The sequence below is a fragment of the Taudactylus pleione genome, unplaced genomic scaffold (genome assembly GCF_031769625.1).
Source record: "Taudactylus pleione unplaced genomic scaffold, aTauple2 ptg000778l, whole genome shotgun sequence".
In the NCBI taxonomy this organism is placed as follows: domain Eukaryota; kingdom Metazoa; phylum Chordata; class Amphibia; order Anura; family Myobatrachidae; genus Taudactylus; species Taudactylus pleione.
This window is the reverse complement of record NW_028285180.1, coordinates 148,528-170,020: the sequence shown is the minus strand read 5'-3', so window position 1 is coordinate 170,020 and position 21,493 is coordinate 148,528. Positions and strand designations below refer to the sequence as shown.

The 21,493-nt window shown below is 42.8% G+C and overlaps 1 pseudogene; it reads right to left on the bottom strand.

Moving 5' to 3' along the window:
• Positions 1-6,126: 6,126 nt before the first annotated feature.
• The window catches only part of LOC148475102 (uncharacterized), a 29,265-nt pseudogene continuing 13,898 nt past the window's right edge, over positions 6,127-21,493 (bottom strand).

Below are 21,493 nucleotides of genomic sequence, written 5' to 3'. Positions count from 1 at the left end.
CCTACATGATAATAGAAATTCAGAGGTATTGGTTTACATACATTTGCAAATATATGAATAAGCGCTAGGCCAACGTCAAGGCTCCTCTATACCAGCGTCCCTAACATTATGGGTTTCACGTCCGAGACGCAGGGAACCCCAAAAGAATCCAGCCAAGGACTATCCCCAGGGCATCACACGAAAAATGGAAAAAAGGTGAAAGTGAAGTGTAAAGTATAGTTGTGTAAAGATAAATCAATAAGTGTTAATGGTAAGGGGTTAAAATTACATAAATAATAGACAAACAAATAGAAAGGTGATAAAAAAATATCTATGTGAATTAATTGGTGCTGCCCTGAAAAAAGGCCCAGCCAGAGCAACTTCGGGGGCCCCACGCCAAACGCTCACCCCAAAATAATTGTTGCTACCTAATAGTAGCACCCACTCTGGGTCATATAATTACAAATTAATGTACTGCATAATAACAGTACATGTATAAGCTGAGAGCAGACTCACCTAGAAGGTGCCCCAGAAACCTCCTAATGGCACTATTCAGACCAACACATCCTCCCAATGCTGGCTCCTTTCATGCCTCACAAAACTGCAAACAAAAAGTATGGTGGTCGCTCACATCAACTTAATGACATTGCACAGGTGCTTGTAAAGGGTGGGGTTTACACTGAGCTACAAGGAGGTTTCTGGGGTATCAAATGGAATTGCACTATGTCTTTTTATCTTTTTATTTGAGTCATATCGAAAGAAAGCTATGGTGTATGATGAAAAACTTTCAAGGAAGAGAACCATCAGCTTAGAAACAATTTTTGGAACTTTATGAGAACATTTGTTGGTTGGTTTTGAAGTAAGAGAGTATTTGTTTATTCAATATACCTGCTTATTGAACATCGATAGCGCCTGATTGGAACTCTTCCCTATATTTTTATTCTGCCTATGGGAAAATAAGGATTCCCTTGAGTCTCCAATAGGCTGCAGTTGTTGCGCATATCTAGAATCGTTTTTGTATTTCCACATGGTAAAAACCAGGGTCGGAAACCCGGAAAATGCATCCCGGGTTGACCCTTGCACACAGAAAAATAGCCGTGTTGATCAGCAAATTGCCGAGTATCTGATAGGTAGAGAATGATATGATCTATTTTGAATTAGTCATTAATGTACTTAAAAATCGAAATTTTCAAATAAAAATTGCTGCACATGACCTGAAAAACAAATACAAGTTCTGCATAATGTTACATTAGTATGCTTTCTGATTGTTTTATTTTTATTTCTTTATCAAGGTTCATTGTTTCTAGAGAACAGATACAATATTTGTGGGAACTAGGCTTTTCATGGACCAGAATAGCTAATTGCTTAAACATAAGTATTTCAACTCTGTACAGAAGACGACAAGAACTTAACCTGCCTACATCCTCTGACAACAGATTCAGTGATATATGTGATGAGGAACTTGACCAGCATATTTTGGGTTTTCTAAATTCTACACCAAATGCAGGTGAAAGTTATATTCAAGGTAGTTTGAGAAGCAGATCGTTGAGAGTACAGAGGTGGAGAATTAGAATCAGACTGCAACTTCTTGATCCTGTTGGCAGAGCTGTTCGAAAAAGACGGGCTATTCAGCGGAGAGTTTACAATGTACCAGGCCCAAATCATTTGTGGTAAGAACATGATTTTGCTTGTTTCTCTCTGCCATGGACATTTTCACTTAAGAGTAAACAGTCCAACAAATCATAAATTTATATCGCTTTTAAGTGTCAATATATTCTTGTTCTGTCTAATGTACATTATCATTGCATAAGGTGCATAGTAATTCTACTACTAATAATGATGACATTTCAAATTATTTTTGATACAATATCAATTTAAAAAATAAAAACAATTACCCTGCATTGTAGACACGAAGGCTGTTCTGCTCTCCTAGATCAATGAGACCTCTCCCAGTAGCAAGGAAGATCACAAACTTAAAATTTTACACACATAGAAAATGCCATCTGAACAGCCGAGACAGGCCTGCTTTTACCCAAACTCTTCCTTTTAACACACTAAAACATTGTGATATGTGGTTGATACTGCTATTGCAATTTAATTGGTGTGCAAGCGCACGTATGCTCTGAGATATGCAGATTTTTAAAACAAAAACCGATCTGCATTCTTCAGCTACGTCGTGATGTACATCTTCAAGAGGTCATTGTGCTTAAATGTTTATGTCACGCTGGGCGGCGGGTTTTTGAAAGCCGAGGTCTGAGGCTGTGGGAGGAGGCGAAGGCGAGGGGCCTGGACGTATGATCTCCGCATCCACAAGTCTTGGTCGTTGGCTAGACCTAGTCAATCGTGCGGAGTCTAACTCACAAGGAGGTGTTCGCCAGTGACCCCTCCAAGCGGGATATGGGCTTGTGCAGCTCCCTGTAAGCAGGTCACGGTCCTTTGACTTGGTGACCAAGGCCTGCAGGGAAAAGAGAATCAAAACACCCGTGGCCCAAGGGTAATGCCTGGAATAGGCACGTGGGGAGTGGGATAGAACTCCTGGCGGAGAAAGGCACTTGAGGTGCTGGCTAGAGAGGTGTGGAGATTTATTGGTAGGCTGAGGTAACAGCTGGATATCCCACGAAGTATACACCGGATTGCCGGCCGGAGATCATGCACTAGGGTGCAATGAGACGAAGGGTTAACCTGCTCACAGGATGTGATGGTAAAAGCACTGCGATGAGATGAAGGGTAAACTTGCAAACAGGCTGTGATGGTAAAAGCTCTGCGATGAGATGAAGGGTTAACTTGAACACAGGCTGTGGTGGTAAAAGCACTGAGGTGAGATGAAGGGTTAACTTGCAAACAGGCTGTGATGGTAAAAGCACTGTGGTGAGATGAAGGGTTAACTTGCAAACAGGCTGTGATGGTAAAAGCACTGTGATGAGATGAAGGGTTAACTTGCACACAGGCTGTGATGGTAAAGCACTGTGGTGAGATGGAGGGTTAACTTGCACACAGTCTGTTGCTTAGTAAAGGCACTGTGGAGAGATGGAGGTTAAACTTGCACACAGGCTGTTGCTTAGTAAAGGCACTGTGGAGAGATGGAGGTTAGCTGCCACACAGGCTGTTGATTAGTAAAGGCACTGTGGAGAGATGGAGGTTAGCTGCCACACAGGCTGTTGATTAGTAAAGGCACTGTGGTGAGATAGCTTAGAAGCTTCTGGAAGAAACACACTGGAAGCACAGGAACCTGGAATGAGACTCCTCTAGTTACACTAGCGGCGACAATGATTGTTCAGGCAACTACCTGGAGCACAGGAGCTGGATATTTACTCCTGGAAGCCTGCTGATAGGCCCACAGCGTCAGCTGACCAGCCGGGCCACTCAGGGAAGGAAGTACTGACCGGGTCGCCTGACACCACAGGTACAGGGTGAATGCTCAGTTCCTCCCACGTCACCGTGCCAGCCGCCCGACTGCCCGGGAAGTCAGAGGAAGCCGGCGGGATGGTAAGAGACGGCCGATCCCCGGCTGAACTCTTGACAGTTTACTTAAGGATGTATCCCTTGGTTCAGTATTACACAATATTTAACCTAGCTCCAGTATCATAATTGTATTATTATATGCTCAATTATTAAAACCTTCATATCTTTTAAAGCAATATAAAATCTTTAATAAGAAAGTCTTGTTAAATTTTATAGAGTATTAAATATTTTTTTTTATTTTTGAAACAGGGTAATCATAATAACCAGTATTTCTCCCTTCTTTTAGGCATATTGACAGCAACCATAAACTAATATTTTGGAGATTTGTATTCCACGGATGCATAGATGGCTTCAGCAGAAATATAATTTATCTTAAAACAGCTACAAACAATAAGGCATCAACCACACTACAATTATTTCAAGAAGGGGTATCCAGGTTTGGTCTTCCATCACGAGTAAGAGGAGACATGGGTGTTGAAAATGTTAACATAGCACGTTACATGATTAACAGAAGAGGACCTAACAGGGGAAGCTTCATAACTGGAAAGAGTGTTCACAATTAAGGTATTGAACGCTTATGGGCAGAATTAAACAGAGTTGTTATCTATTACTTTAAAGATTTATTTTCATGGATGGAGCAAAGAGGAATACTTAATACTAACAATGAGTGCCATGTATTTGCTTTGCATTATGTATATCTGAGAAGAATTAACAGTGCAGTTACAGAGTTTGTACAACAATGGAATAATCACCCCATGAGTACTGAACGATATCATTCCCCAATGCAGTTATGGACTACTGGAATGCTTCATAATCCTATGTATGACACAGATGTAAACATTGCTGATTATGGCATAGATAACTTTGGCTCTATAGCCACAATTGAAACCAATAATAATGTGGTTGTTCCAGATAATGTCATTAGCTTAGATGTTAATGAGATGACAAATCTTTGTCTTCAAATTGATCCCACAATAAATGATTTTAACCATGGAGTAGAACATTTTAAAAGTACCATTGATTATCTGGAACAGCTAAATATTATGTAGTAAAGTTAATGGCTATTTATCTAAAGATTGTAAGCAGGGCCTTTCAACCTCTGTGACTGTATGTTCTTACACATGTTTCGTAACTTTTGTCTCCATTTGTAAAACGCATCAAAATTTGCTGCGTTACATAATAAACTGTAAGTAAATTAATATACACTAATTCTGCACTCTCCTTTATTCATTCATCTGTATATTAACACTGTAATTTAAATTATTAAAGTAGAGCGTGAAACAGTATTAAGTTAGGGGTTTGTACTTGGTGGGGTCTCCATTCTTTAGGTATTGTTACAGCCCTATGTTCACTTTTATAGAGGTGGATTCGCATTAGCAGTTATGGGCTCTGCCCTGCAGCCTGTCTTCAGCACACTTTAACAAGATAATGACTGTTGATTGCACATGGAGGTATACAATCAACAGTCATTACCTTGTTAAAAGATACTTAACAGGTAAGGAAATATGCTCAACCCCTACAGACTGGAGAGACTGTAGGGGTTGAGCATATTTCCTTACCTGGATGCCCTCAGACTCAAGGTTTCTTTGTTCTTAAATCTTTGGAAACAGGTTTCCTTGATGCACCATGTTGTTAACGAGCATTACTGGATTGTCAACCACAAAATATCGTACCTGGTCACTGAAAATAGCCTCCAATAATTGGGTACAATTAACTGTATATTACGCTAAATATGTGCATGGAATCCCATAAAGAGCACATTACATCTATTCCAATGGTTCTCAAAGTCGTTCCTCAGGCCCCGCGCAGTTCACGTTGTACTGTTCATCCATCATGGGAAAATGTATCACCAATTGTCACATTTTAAAACTCCACATGGTGAACTGTAAAACATGAACTGTGTGGGGTCCCTGATGACAGAGTTAAAAAACCTGTGATCTATTCCTTGATACTGGCCAAGTATGCCACTCAAACATCTTCATGTGCTAAGGGTCTCCTACTCATGCTTTAATTAGAGTCATGTCAGAAACAGTTTCTATATGCTATAACAGTTCATTCATTTATTTTAACTGAACTGTTGCACACTGGGTACATGTAGGACTGGAGGTGTTTTTACTCAAATTCAAAGATTCATTTTGTTAATTGTTTTTATTGAAGCACAAAGATTAACATCTCCTAAACAGCAAAGTAAAATTGTATGACATGCTGAGAGTGAAATTACAATTTTCAAAATAGAACTTAAAAAAATTGTACATGAACAATATAAAGATAGTCACTGTAATAGATACAAATTAAAAATCCATAGGGATTGTTTGCATAATATACAGTGTAAACGTTTAATACGATGGTTAGCACAAATAAAATTACACAATTTCAGTTCAACAATGGGTCAAATGGGCGATGAAAGATATGGTTAATGACTAGCAGGAGCGTGCATCATTGGTCGTTGATGGCATACACACTGGCCAATATTGTGAACAATTAAGATATAGTTATCGTTCAAAATAATGGCAAGTGTGTACGTGGCTTAGAGTTGATTATATGGAACTTTAACACTCTCCTATTTATAACTTTTCTAGGCATAGTGGATCTGCCCATATATGTCACAAAACATATTGTAAGTTAACTTTAAAACAAGGTATAAACTACCATTTCCCTTACAAACATTTTTAGCTTCCAAACTAACTAAGGACGACCAAATCCGGGCAAATTTTGGATTCCAAAATCCAAATTTGTCTTAAATTCGTTATAACTTCTGTAAAAGGGAAGTCTTAGAACATTTCCACACGTGTTAGCTTCTGGAAATTTAGAATGTTCATCCAGAAATTCAATAGTTGGCTGTGGGTCAAGCCCAATTGGTGGAATTTGGTTGGCTCCTGTCACAAACAATAGATTATCATAAAGCTGGGTGCTGCATTCTTTCTCTGAAAAAGATAAAGGGCTCTATTTACTACAATCCGCATATTGAATGCGGATTGTAGTGTGATATTACCGAGTGAATTCGCATTGCGAATTCAGGCAATATCACAGGGATTTACTATAAATCCCTTGCAGGGACAGAGCTTGCGATAAAGCTCTGTCCCTGCGGATCCCATCCGCACTCTAGTCGCGGTATTTTCGGAAAAAATACCGCGAATAAGAGCCCGCGCATGCGTCGACCGACCACCGCTACCACCGACGCTAAGCCCCGCTCCCCGGCACTAAGCCCCGCCCCCCACGATCGCAGACCCCCGCGACCCCCCCTCCCCCCCCCCCCCGCGACCCCCCCTCCCTTCATTACACTTACCTGCATCCTCCTGGCCTCCGGTGATCTTCTCCGGGCTTCCCGATCAGGTGATCTCCCATACTGCACTGGGGCCCGATCACCTGATGACCGGGCCCCAGTGTACTATGGGAGACCAGCTGACCGGAGAGGAGCCATCACCGGAGGCCCGATCACCGGTCCCTGGATTCAGGTAAGTAAAGAAAAAAAATTTTAATTTTTTTTTCTTTTTTTTACAGTAATCAGCTTGCGGTCTGCTTAGACCACATAGCTGATTACTGGTACCGGCTCCCGGCTCTGCTCTCCCCGTTAGAGCAGAGGGGGAGCCCGGTAACCGGGGGAGACCCTGGATAACGCCACCTCCAGGTGGCGTTATTATCACAGGGCTTCCCCCGGTATTTTTTTACAATTTATTTTTAGTAACTTAGGTCGGATCACATTTCCCATTACAATTATGGGAAATGCGATCTGCTTTACTAAAAATAAGTGATACTAGGGGTTGGAGTAGAATTTTCCTAATTCTACTCCAATTGCCCTGTAATAACTACAGGTGAAACTAAAATAATGTGAAAAGGGTGTGAAAACACCCTTTTTCACTTTATTTTAGTAAAAATAATGTTAATAAATAGAGCCCAAAGGAACAAGCAAATGTTTAAAAAAAAACTAAACACCTTTCTGTTATTTACAATTGTACTAGTCTGTCATAAATATATATATTTCTTACACTCTCACCCGCATTCAGTTAGAAAATAATTAATTTGCCATCACCCAACATGTAATAGCACATTCTTAATATATCAGTTTTATGCCAATGTGTCCGAAGGTAAATTGGCAAATTTAAAGAAAGAATAGCATCCCACCGGTCTGCGATCAGGGCTGCCTTGGATACTGGTTAAAGCAACCAACCTGAAGCTTGCCACTTTCTACAAGTGGGGCACAATTTGCCTATGCCACAGGTTCTCAAACTCGGTCCTTAGGATCCCAAACAGTGCATGTTTTCCAAATAATTGGCTCCATCTTTTAAAATGTGTCAGTGAGTAATGAATACACATATGCACCTGCTGGGTGACCTGGAAAATTTGACCTGTGTGGGGTCCTGAGGCCTGAATTTAAGAACCTCTGGTCTAGTGTAAGAGATGTTGTATGATCAAACAGGTGCATGTCACCCTGCGGAGGTGATAGTTGAATAAAGTTATTGCAGGATGAGGCCGGTGGATTAATGTTTTAAATGTTATTAACACTAATGGACTTAAAAAATATTTACCCTTTGCAGCTTTGGCCACTTAAATGATATTCTAGATTTTTTTTAGGAAAATGAGTCTTATATATGCATAATATATATGTTATGCTATTAATATATACCATTTTAATTATGGAATTCAATTCAACGCAAATTGAATAGTGCTGTGAGGGAGATCCCGTAGCTATCCAATTCAGCATGCTTTTATGTAGGAGAATGCCGATTCTCTCGACTTAACATGGTGTTTAGGTGTGAGAACCGGCATTCTCTGACTAAAGTGCTGGGTGCGTGGCTGTTAGCGCCGCGCTAAGCTAGATAACAGCTGAATGCTCGGCCCTTTTGTTGTATTTCTCCTTGCATCCCCAGGGGGGTGCGAGAAGAAATCCTTAGCCTGTCTAAACTAGGGGTGAGCGGGTTCGGATTTCTGAAATCCGAACCCCCCCGATCCGAGGCAGATCCGAGTCAGGCTCGACTTTTCCCGCCTGACTCGGATCTGAAATCGAGGCAAAACGTCATCATCCCGCCTTCCGAGTCTCGCGGGTTTTGGATCCTATATAAGGTACCTGCGTCGGCGCCATTTTCTTACTCGGCTGTGGACAGTGAAGAGGGAGGGTGGGAGTTAGGGCTGGCTGGGCTGTGTAGTGTAGTGTAGTGCAGTGTAGTGTTGTGCTGTGCTGCGCTGTGCTGCTGTTGTCCACTACTTCAAAGTCCATAGGGGCTGGCTGTGTTGTGCTGTGCTGCTGTTGTTAATAGGGGCTGTGTCCACTACTTCAAAGTCCATAGGGGCTGGCTGGACTGTGTTGTGCAGTCAGTTCTCCATAGGGGCTGTGTCCACTCCAAAGTCCTGTGCAGTGTCCCAGTCCTAAAGGGGTGTTGTAGTGTTGTCCAGGGGGTGCTCTGTCCATCAGGGGTGCTCCCCCCAAGTGCTAAAAAAATAATATTTTTTGTGTGTTTGTGAATTGTGTGCGCAGTAGCCGCACGTGCATCAACAAAGTAGTGCCAAGCGTGCGCCTGTGTCATAGGTAAAGGGCCGGCTGGCTTGACCGTTAAAGGGTGCTGTAACCCCCAAAGTACACTCCAGTCCAAACAAAAAAAAAAATTATTTTCTGTGTTTGTGAATTGTGTGCGCAGTAGCCGCACGTGCATCAACAAAGTAGTGCCAAGCGTGCGCCTGTGTCATAAGTAAAGGGCCGGCTGGCTTGACCGTTAAAGGGTGCTGTAACCCCCAAAGTACACTCCAGTCCAAACCAAAAGAAAAATTATTTTCTGTGTTTGTGAATTGTGTGCGCAGTAGCCGCACGTGCATCAACAAAGTAGTGCCAAGCGTGCGCCTGTGTCATAAGTAAAGGGCCGGCTGGCTTGACCGTTAAAGGGTGCTGTAACCCCCAAAGTACACTCCAAACCAAAAAAATATATATTTTCTGTGTTTGTGACTTGTGTGCACTGTGGCTGCATGTGCATCAACAAAGGAGCAGCGCCAAGCGTGCGCCTGTGTCCCATAAGTAAAGAGCCGGCTGGCTCATTTCATAAAGGGTGGTGTAACCCACAAAGTGCACTACTCTCCAGCAAAAATAAAAAAATATTTTCTGTGTTTGTGTGCGCTTTAGCCGCACGTATATATCAATATAACATAAATGGAGGACCAAACTTTCTCCGATAAAAATAAAATAGGGAAAGATCAAGAACCACTTCCTCCTAGTGCTATTGCTGCTGCTGGGAGTTGTTCATCATCCCAGAGAGGAAGTAGGAACATCACTACTTTTACTAAACAATTGACCCTCCAACAGTCCCTAGCGATGAGGATGAAGTACGACAGCAGTCATCCTGAAGCAAAACGTATAACTGAGGCCTTGACTGCTATGTTGGTGTTAGACGTGCGTCCGGTATCCGCCATTAGTGCAGTGGGATTTAGACAATTGATGGAGGTAGTGTGTCCCCGGTTCCAAATCCCGTCTAGATTCCACCTGCATCCTCAAAGCAGCAGCGACAAGCGTGCGTCTGTCTGTTAAAGGGTGGTGACACCCTCAAAGTGTGCTACACAAACAATAAAAATCTTGTTCTTTTTTTTCGGTCTTTGTGAAATGTGTGGGCTGTAGCCGCACCTGCATCCTTAAAGCAGCAGCGACAAGCGTGCGTCTGTCTGTTAAAGGGTGGTGACACCCTCAAAGTGTGCTACACAAACAATAAAAATATTGTTCTTTTTTTTCTGTCTTTGTGAATTGTGTGGGCTGTAGCCGCACTTGCATCCTCAAAGCAGCAGCGACAAGCGTGCGTCTGTCTGTTAAAGGGTGGTGTAACTCTCAAAGTGCTCCAAAAAATAAAAAACTATTTTTTTAATGTGTTTGTGACTTGTGTGCGATGTAGCCGCACTTGCATCCTCAAAGCAGCAGCGACAAGTGTGCGTCTGTCTGTTAAAGGGTGGTGACACCCTCAAAGTGTGCTACACAAACAATAAAAATATTCTTCTTCTTTTTTCTGTCTTTGTGAATTGTGTGGGCTGTAGCCGCACCTGCATCCTTAAAGCAGCAGCGACAAGCGTGCGTCTGTCTGTTAAAGGATGGTGACACCCTCAAAGTGTGCTACACAAACAATTAAAATATTGTTCTTTTTTTTCGGTCTTTGTGAAATGTGTGGGCTGTAGCCGCACCTGCATCCTTAAAGCAGCAGCGACAAGCGTGCGTCTGTCTGTTAAAGGGTGGTGACACCCTCACAGTGTGCTACACAAACAATAAAAATATTCTTCCTCTTTTTTCTGTCTTTGTGAATTGTGTGGGCTGTAGCCGCACTTGCATCCTCAAAGCAGCAGCGACAAGCGTGCGTCTGTCTATTAAAGGGTGGTGTAACCCTCAAAGTGCGCTCCACAATCAATAAAAATATTCTTTTTTTTTTTTCTGTCTTTGTGAATTGTGTGGGCTGTAGCCGCACTTGCATCCTCAAAGCAGCAGCGACAAGCGTGTTAAAGGATTACATCGGTGACAGCATCCAAGTAGGCATGTCAGACAGTCCGTACCTGTACTGGCAGGAAAAAGAAGCAATTTGGAGGTCCCTGTACAAACTGGCCCTATTTTACCTGAGTTGCCCCCCCTCCAGTGTGTACTCCGAAAGAGTGTTTAGTGCAGCCGGGAACCTTGTCAGCGAAAGGCATAGGAGGTTGCTTCCACAAAATGTGGAGAAGATGATGTTCATAAAATGAATTATCAACTCTTCCAGGGAGACCAGCCTCCAGAACGTACAGAGGGACCTGTGGTTCCAGCGGGGACAAATTAATACTCTGTGAGGATGAGGATGTACACACTGAAGAGGGTGAGGAATCGGTGGATGAGGAGGATGAGGATGACATCTTGCCTCCGTAGAGCCAGTTTGTGCAGGGACAGATTAATTGCCAGCTTATTTTGTGGGGGCCCAAACGAACCAATCATTTCAGCCACAGTTGTGTGGCAGACCCTGGCGCTGAAATGATTGGTTTGTTAAAGTGTGCATGTCCTGTTTATACAACATAAGGGTGGGTGGGAGGGCCCAAGGACAATTCCATCTTGCACCTCTTTTTTTTCTTTGCATTATGTACAGTTTGGGGCCTAGTTTTTCAAACTGCCATCCTGTCTGCCACTGCAGTTTCACGCCTAGATGGGTCACGTGTTTGTGCCGCCCACTCGTGTCGCTTAGCATAGTCATCCAGCTACCTCGGTGCAACCTTTTGGACATAAAAACACTATTGTGAGGTGTGAGGTGTTCAGAATAGACTGGAAATGAGTGGAAATTAAGGTTATTGAGGTTAATAATAGCATAGGAGCAGAAAAACCTACAAATTCTGTGATTTTAGCTGTTTTTATGCTTTTTTTCAAAAAAATACAGATCCAAAACACAAAACCCAGAACCCAAAACACGGAAGGGTGGTTTTGGCAAAACCAATCCAGATCCAAAACACGAAGAAAGATCCAGATCCAAAACCAAAACACGAAAAGTGGCCGGTGCACACCCCTAGTCTAAACACTGGTGTATTGAATAGCTTCGGGAGCTCCCTCCTGCAGCTATTCACAATTGCGTTGACTTGAATTCTCCCCCCAATGTGAGTAGGCATTATAATTTGTGTTAATGTGTGACAAAGCTTTTGCAATGCATTGTACTGCAGTTTTTGACATATAATTTTTCATTCATTTATTGTACTCTTTCAAGTTAAGGTGTTATGTTAATTTCCTTGGGAATGGGGTAGACACAGTGAGTCAGGCACTTAGTAACTGACGTCATGTTCTTGTGTCTCTGGAATCTGGATGGGTGTTGGGTCCCATTCCGGTGTTCGCACTGCACGTGGGTGGTTCTCTTTGGGAATATTAGGTAAGAATTTTCTATGTTTTCTTTTATATTCAGAAAGCAGTCCTAAATAAAAGAGGAATGAAATGTTGAAATCTAACATTGGCACTCGTCATTGATTATGACCTGAGTTCTGCACTTCTGTGGATGTTGTACAATATCTCAGTGAAGTTTCCGGGAACAGCATTGTAGCTTTGGGAATCCCAACAGCCAGCATATCGATTGTAATTATGTTGTTCTGGGTTACAGTTAAGCCATGTGGGTGCAGTGTTTTGATGTTAGGTTTAGGTACTAGAGGCTTCGTGTTAGGCTGGGAAGGGGGGGTCGATATGGTGAGGCAGCAAGGAGGATGGGTAAGGCTCTAACAAGCATGGTTTAGGGTTATGCACTAAGGAAGAGGCTTAAATTTAAGCAATAACTGGGTAGGGTTAGCTTTGGACACTACAGCGAAGGTTAAGGGTTAGGCTGCAGTGGTGGGAGGGTTATGGAGCATACACACTAGACGATATTCTCCCTGAGTGATATAGTCTAGTGTGTCCCCGGCAGGATGTCGTTCTTGACATTGAGCACAGCCACTGAACGATATCATTAACAATATCATTCAGCACCGGGTTCTCTCCCCCATTCCTCAACATGCAGCAACCTGACAATATTGTCAGGTTGGCCTGCATGTTTGCCCGATGAACAATAAAGATGAACGACCTGCGGGAATACGTTGGTCGTTCGTCGTTATCATTCATCGTTTAGGTGAAAAAATGGATGATAAAGTCCATTATCGTTATCATACAGTCGTCCACTTTAATCGCCCAGTGTGTACGCAGCTTTAAAGTTAGGCATTGTGTAGGAAGGCTTAGGGGGAAGAGGGCTATTATACTTATCCAATGGTTGTTGGGATCCTGAGCATCAGATTGCTAATGTCTATGTTCTGACCGCAGGCATCCCGAATGCCTTTCATCCGTATGTATTCCATATAGATAGATTGATAGAGAGACAGATACATATAGATATGCATTGATAAGTATTAACAATCTAGAGCTTACTTCGTGTAATATACGAACCTTCACAATCCAGAAGAAAATCTCGCCAATAGCCAATAGTTCGCTCTTCCAAAAATCTGGCATTGCTACATACTGCACTATATGATACTTTAAAGAGAGCGGACATATCATCTGCATTCATCACATCCCTCGTCCAGATGAATGCCTTTTTAAATAACTCTGGATGTGCTGTCATTGCATCGAGGACACCTAAAGTCTTTAGTCCCTCTTTAAATCTAAAATGAAAACATTTATGCAATAATAGGTTAGCCATTAATATGTTTTGAAAATAAAAAATATATCTACACATTATGAGTGAGCCATACTGCTTACAACTGTAATAGCCACATTAGTCCATTATCCAAAAACAGGCTCAGGCAGTCAGGGGGTGATGCCATGGCAGAAAAATACCACGGGATTCCCTTGTTAACACATTAACCAATCTCAAAAGTGGTTACCCCAGGCCTTGAATTCCTTAGGAAAGGTTCCCCCTAATAAAGGAGTACCCCCTCCCTAGGAAAAGACCAAGACCTGTGGAAAAGCCAGGGACTGTGCTCCCGGGCGCTGGGCGCGGAGTTTGAACAGTCAAAATTACAAATATTATTCTTTACACTGGGACTGCAGGTCCCAGCAAGCCTAACCAAGCATCCCAGCAATTATAGAATCACTAGCCATAAGTGCCTGAATGTCTGGACTTGTATGGGCCGCTGGCACTTGTACTCTTGCTATAATGAAATTATTCAAAATAAAAAAAAGAATAAGAAATTACAAAGTTTTTATTAAAACTCTATTTTTGCAATTTCGCACTAGAGTTACTTAAAAAGGTAAACCATCCACAATTATTCAATCTTAATTTTAATCACTATATTTAGTTTTGTTTAATTAAATCTACTAATACAGTAACAAATATAATTTTACAGATACTAAAAAAAATATTTTGCATCTATTTTATCTTTATAAATTATTATTGCATACAAGGCAACTTGTAATGGTTTCTAATTAACAGTAAAATACACAATATAGTCATAATAAGACCACTTGAAAATTCCACGCACCTAAAAGAATGTTGCACTATTATTTATAATTTTTAGTCGTTTTATTACCTTTCTTGAGAACGCATTGTTCTACCCCGTAAATACCAATGCAAGTAGTCTTGCACTATTTGGTGTTTATCTTCAACTGTCTTAATTACACGGAGGCAGCCAGCAAGGTTAAGGAGCATGCAGTTTTCATATACCACCTCTTGAAGAATGTCAACTGATGTAGTATTGATTATCTGAAATTCAACAAAACAAAAAAGGTGATAAATCTATAGCTCAACATGACACTACTAATGGTAGATAAGTAAATTAGTAATTGTTATGTGTGTGTTAAAATAAAATAGAACACACACCTAATTAACTAGAAGAAAATTGTAAAAATGATACCTAAGATTTTTACCTTCTGCATAATTTCTTTTGCTTCCACATCTCCTAGACTTTGTAATCCGAGCGGAGTATTTTCCCAACCACAGGTCAGGGTGTTGTATAACACTGGTGAGAGAAAGTTTGGAGCTGGCCCACCGTGCACTAGTGACACTCCGCAAAGCTGTAGAAAAACATTTACATATTTTTTTTAAAAAAGATTGACAGTTAAACTGTGCAAAACAAGTTGGGAATAATAATAAAACACAGCCATTACCTCAATATAAAACTGTAATAACTATCTAAATAAAAGTATAGCTATTAGAAGCCCACAGCAGATTTACGCAGCAGGAGAACTAGCGACAATGTAGCTTGTGCATTGCACAGGGTCACATCACCCTTTCCCTGTAAGTCACCCGCTGTCTACCTTTCACCCTCTCCCTGTCCGTCACCCACTGTATATACCTTTTACCCTCTCCATGTCAACCTTTGCCTATCCCTGTCACCTTCTGCCTGTCTAGGTCACGTTTTCCTTTTTGCCACAACTCTCCCTTTCCCTGCCACCCTTTGCCTCTTATGGTCACCTACTACTGTGTTGCCTATTGCGAACTTGGGGTGGGACAGAGGAGTTGGGGCCCAAAGCATAATTTTGAACCTGTGCCCAACACTACAAATTTACTCCACTGGATCTATGACTACACCCGTTTAAATATCATATTGTGCTTGGCGCAGCAAATGCACATGCAAAGAATTTTATATTGTGTATACCATATCTATAGTCCCTTGAGTAGGATTTCTGGGTAGATAGTGCAGTACTTTCCACATGTTCTCTGGGAGCATGCTACAGATGACCCGAGACCCTCTTCACAAAATAAATGCTGTTTGCTCTTCGCATGGAATAGGATTGACCCCAATTTGTCAGCAGTCAGGGGAGTGTGCACTTTTATATAAATATACACAAGCATTCTGCCCTCTGAATGTGTAGCGCTGTAAACTGTTAATGTGATAAATCACATACCAAAATGACACGTCGGTCATTTTGCTATTCAATTTATCACATTAAAAGTCTATTTTGAAGTCACTGTGTGACACTGCTCTTTTATATATATATATGTACTGTATACATATAAGCTTGAAAACATTTTGATTCTTTTAAACTAATGTTTATGTCAAAGGGATAAAAAAAAATACATGAGAATACATTTTACCTGTTCCAGTCTTTATTTTGATTGTGATCTACACTTTCTTCAGTGCATGCGATGTCCTCATCTGAAACTGGTAGCCCATCCATAAATAGGTCTGTGTAATGTCTGAATGATGAAAATTTGGTCAGCATTCAAATAGGGCAATTCGGAAAAACAAACAGACAAAAAATAAAGCATTAGGAGCCTAGAAAATGCTATCACCTTTGACAAAGAACATCAACTGTTAGTCTACTTTGCCTCACAAAAAAAGGAAAAATGCATCATAAAAAACATGCAAAAAATATAAAACCAAGTACAATTAAATAATTTTTTTTTTAATAACATATATATATATATTCATTAAGTGGCTAGTTGATTTTCATGTTCAGATTTGTGTTAAAACAGTTCAAAATAAGATAAATGTGTATATGCTTGGATATAAATAAAATTTTGGTGGTGTACTTCTGAATTCTGGAGATGGCACAGCGACATGACATGCCACCACCTGAATGAGGGCTTTATGCTGGCCACACACCTGCACGACCAGCTTAAGATAAGATTCACATACGACTCCCCGGAGCTCCCTGGCAGTCTCGGCGGCACAATTTGTTTTTCTTTGCACACGATCTGTGTGCCTCACGCGCTTATCAGGAAAAAGTCATTGAAATGACATGAATGGACGCACGATGCATCGAATGCACAAAATACATGGTATGACCTGCACATGATACGATGGACCATATGGGCTGCACATCTGATCATACGGTCCATTTTAGGAGCTGCGGGAGCACGCATCGGATCGTATCCTACTGCAAAAAACAGGATTTTGGTACTTACCGATAAATCCCTTTCTCCGATTCCACAGGGGACACTGGAGTTCAAGACAGTGGGGTATAGACAGTAGTAGAGCAGAGCCTGGCACTTTAAATAATTTAGAAGTGTGACTGGCTCCTCCCCCTCTATGCCCCATCAGCCCCAGTTTAAGAACTGAGGGGGTCATTCAGACCCGCTCGCGAGCGGCAGTACGCTCGCAAGCGGGTCGATGTTCCCCACTGCGCATGCGCATGATGGAGGGAGCTCCGTCGTGCGCATGCACAAGACCCGGGGAGCGACGGGCTTTCCATCGCTCCGGGTCTCGCACCAAAGAGCCAAAATCACCCCTGGGCTTGCGGCAGCGAGACCCTACCGCAGGGTCTCCGTCGCAAGTCCGATGGTCGCGATGGTCAAGACCATCGCGACCATCTTTTTGGCCGCTCGCATATGCTGTGGGTGGTCACCCACAGCTATGCGAGCGGCCAGGAGGCCGCTCCATTTTCATGGAGGAGGGCCCTGATTCAGAGCGAGCGCTCTGGTCAGAGCGTCCGGCTCTGAATCAGGCCCTGAGCCCAAGAGGAGACGGAGGACAACAGAAAAACAAGGAAAAGGAGAAGACCACAGAACAGAACAAGACCGACTGAAGGAGAACAGAGGAACCCACTGCAGGGAACCATGCAGTCACACAACTATAGAAGGTACCAAACAAAACGGCAGGTACGCAGTGCAGGGCGGGCATCCAGTGTCCCCTGTGGAATCGGAGAAAGGGATTTATCAGTAAGGACCAAAATTCTGTTTTCTCCTTCATCCACTAGGGGACACTGGAGTTCAAGACAGTGGGGACGTCCCAAAGCCAACCTCCTGGGTGGGAAGCGTGGAGAACTTGATGATCCCTGGGCCAAACCGAAACAGGGACCGCCTAGAACCTGTGGCCCAGCTGAAGCTGAGGAGCAAGTGTCGTAAAGCACAGGAGAAAAACACTATTCATCACTAACAGTCACAGAAACTTCCACAACGTACAGCGTAAGTCAAAAGGAACAGAATAGCTGGCGAGAGAACAAACACAGTTGAGAAACGTCATAATCTGTAATCTCAGCTGAAAATAGACCAAACCGGACCGTTGGTAGCAGAGAGACCCAACAAAAATCCCTAGGAGAAGGGCAGTAAACGAGAACAAACTCGAGAACCGTACTAGAGTCTAAACAGGAAGCTGCAACAGCCGCAGACAGCAGAATCCCAGCACTGCTGGACAAAATTGAATATATAGAAGTATAACAATATCAATATACAGATATGGAGCTAATCCTGTCCAGACTCCGAACAAATAGTATGCAGGGAGGCAAAAGACAAGACTGAACAGTCGCCCCGAACCATCTTTGAGGTCCACCTACAACAAAGTTGTTAACGAGTGGAAAGGTTAGACCATAGAAGTCTCCAACGAGTGGAGATCCCACTGGACATGAGACAGAGGCGAAAGAGAGAGGATTGAGACTACAATACCTTTCAGAGGGTGAGACGGAAGTACAACCCATTCTGAAAACAGGGATAAAACAGCAACTGAAACGTTGCCGCTAAAAGGAAAACAACAGACAACTTATAACATGATGGAAGTGCGTAGTTAGTACCAACTGCTGGTCCGAACATAGGGCCCCATTTACAAACGAAGGGAAATACCAGCGGGAATTTTCGTTTAGTATCACTGTGATACAAACAAAAATTCCACTGGTATTTAGTAATACTTACCCCTCCGGCGAGGTCCCGCGAAGTCCAGCGGAAACCTCGTCCTCAGCGAGGTCCTCTGCTGGGCTGCTGGCAGTCTAACGCTGCCAGCGACAGGGCTCCAGGGTCATGCGCATGCGCGACGGTCCGTCTACGCATGTGCATGACAGGGAGACCCGGCAGTGCCTGGAAGGCTTCGTTGAAGCCGGAAAGGCACCGCCGGGTCTCCATTGCCGGCAATGGGGCCCGCATCGCTCTCGCCATCTTTTAGATGGCGAGAGCGATGCTGTACAAACAGCGGTAATCTAAGATTACCGCTGTTTACTAAATACAGCAAGATGGTATAACCCCTTTAGCGAGCGCTAAAGGGGTTATATTTCGTTTGTAAATGGAGCCCTTAGTATGAAAACAACCAGGAACCTAGCAGTAAAACAGCCGAATGCAACAGCCACCCAGGGAGAGCTACCAATATAGGGAAGCATCCCATACAACAAGGCCAGAGCACTAGGACAACTATGTCAGTGTGATAAAAATATCAACTGATACTGAACAGGAACCCAACCAGGTCCCCTGCATGTATCACACTTATGTAAAGATGTGCACTAGCCTATAGGTGCGCTTCAGTCCATAACCCCAACAGATTCTAGTAGAATAGCGTCGCTAATTCAATGTTGTAATTATGCACCCACACACCAGGGAAGCTCTAAAGTGAAGAGCCAGCTGATTAAAAGAGCGGATGGCTGCTAGGACAGCAGCTAGGGTGCGTAAGGGAGAATAAAGCTATGTATGTCAGGTTGCATGAAATAGGAGCATCATCCGAAGCATTTGTAAGGTCTCACCTGTGAGCGACCAGAAGCCCTCTGGACGCTATGTAGAATGTCACTGACCTTTACCATCACAGAGCAGTCTGCCACGTTAGGTATAGGGAGTAGCTTCAGTGGGCTAAGACCAATGCTCTACAGCACAGATTTCTGTCTGGGGATGTGCAGTAGAAAATACTGTGGAAACTAGCAAAATGTTAGTGGAGACAAGAAGGCCGTAGAACAGGACTCTATACCTGAGCCTGTTCCATTAGGGATGTGTATCTGTATAGCCGTGTTAGATTATACATATACCCCAAAAGTGGTCTGCTAGTGTAAGTATCCTTACATAAATATTTATAATGGTGAAGTGCATATTATGCCCACCAATTGAATACAACCCAGGCCTGACCCTGCCTATATCGGCGGGTGGTCCTAGGCCTTCAAGATATGAATCGTACTTAAGGGCCCTTTAGAGACGCATTTTATTGAGATATGCGACATAATATGGAGTACCGGAATCGATACTAAGAAGGGTCCTGTACCTAAACATAGAACACGTTGGTTATCCCAAGCAAAGAAGGGATATATCAGTAGTGATAACCCCAGTAGGGGTTTCTTTTTCAATTATTAGGAAATATTCATACAAGGAATGGGTGTCTTTTAAGTTTACTACCAAATGCACCACTGTAATGATGATAAGTCCCCCAAAACGGGGTGCCTTAGATATAGACTGATGGGAACCGAACTATAACCCCAGGAAGGTGTAAGTACATATCTTTATATACCTGTGAGGACATACAATGAGGCCCCAGGACATGTATAAAGTCCATACTAGAAGCAATGCCTTAGGGAATTGTGACTATCACTATGTAAGCCGCAGCACATGTATGGATATAGCCTACAGCTTCTGGTAATCCCAGGTGGCTTCCCATCCATGGCATTATAGGTAAACCTAATGATTGTGGAATCAGACATAAAACTGGTAAGAACAGATCCTACCGCTGCTCTTACGGTAAGGATAAAGGCCCTCATTCAGAGCCGCTCGCTAGCGGCCGTACGCTCGTTCCGAGCGATGTTCGCACATCTGCGCATGCGTACGGTTTTTAGTACGCATGCGCGAACCAGTCAGTGCGGCCGAAAATCGTTTGTACGCTATATAGCGAGTGCCTGCTAATTTGAGTGACAGAATGAGGCGTATGTGGGTGGTAACAGGGGAAGGTGCTTGTAAACGGGGGAGTGGAATTCGAACGCAGGCGTGCTTAAAGGTCAAAACGGGCGTTTTAAGGGAGTGCATAATTAATACAGCAGCGTCATTGACCACGTCACTTGGTTTTTTTAAACTCAGAACTGCTCGCAAAATAGCGGTTGAAAAAACCAACCACAAGAATAGCGAGCAGTTCATACGCTGGTCGATGTACTCGATTAATCTAATAAATAGCGGACATGACGTATGGTGCGAGCGGCCAGGGGGCGTTTTTAACAAATAAACGAGCGTATGTTTTGCACGCTCGTTCAGACTTAGAGGTGTGAACAGACTGCAATTTGCGAACGGATCATTTGAATAGCCACCCCTTGTTTTTGAACGAACGACCGCAAATAGCGAACGGCTCTGAATCAGGCCCAAAAAGTGATATCCACATATGCATACGCGTACCTACATACAAGTTTAGTAGGTGATGAAAATATTTTATTAGAATATGAGCGATAATTAGAGCCATGGAAGGAACTGAGCCCAAGAGCAAAATTCACTCCAGCATGTATATGTTCTATAACAGGGCTTAGTATAAAATACCAATATATATATATATAGATTTTTTTTTTTGAAGAGAGAATCAAAAAGACTGCCTCAGTGCTGTGAGCCAGCAATGCCAACCACTACACCAGCCGTGCGTATCCTCTTCCTGTATGTGCTACCTAAGGGAACACCTAAGATAATTTTATATATATATGCACACATGCATACCTTCTAAGGTAAGCACAGAAAGCTGGTGAGAAAGGTTTTAAGACCACACTATAATGTACGGTATGTGCATGGGAAGAGAACTGCTCCTCTTTAAGGCGAGCCAATGTGAGGCATATGCCTGGGGATGGGACGCAAAAATGTGCTAACCCTGGTTGACTAAAGACCTTGGGTGGGACAAGGGCAGAGTACATTCTGGAACATGTACATTACAAGTCTACAGCTGCTGTCTCCCCTCTGCTTAGTTCCGAGATCAGACAAGACTGGGCGTGTTCAGTGTGTGCTTGCAGGCTGAACTACAAGAAGCAAACAAGTTGGTATAT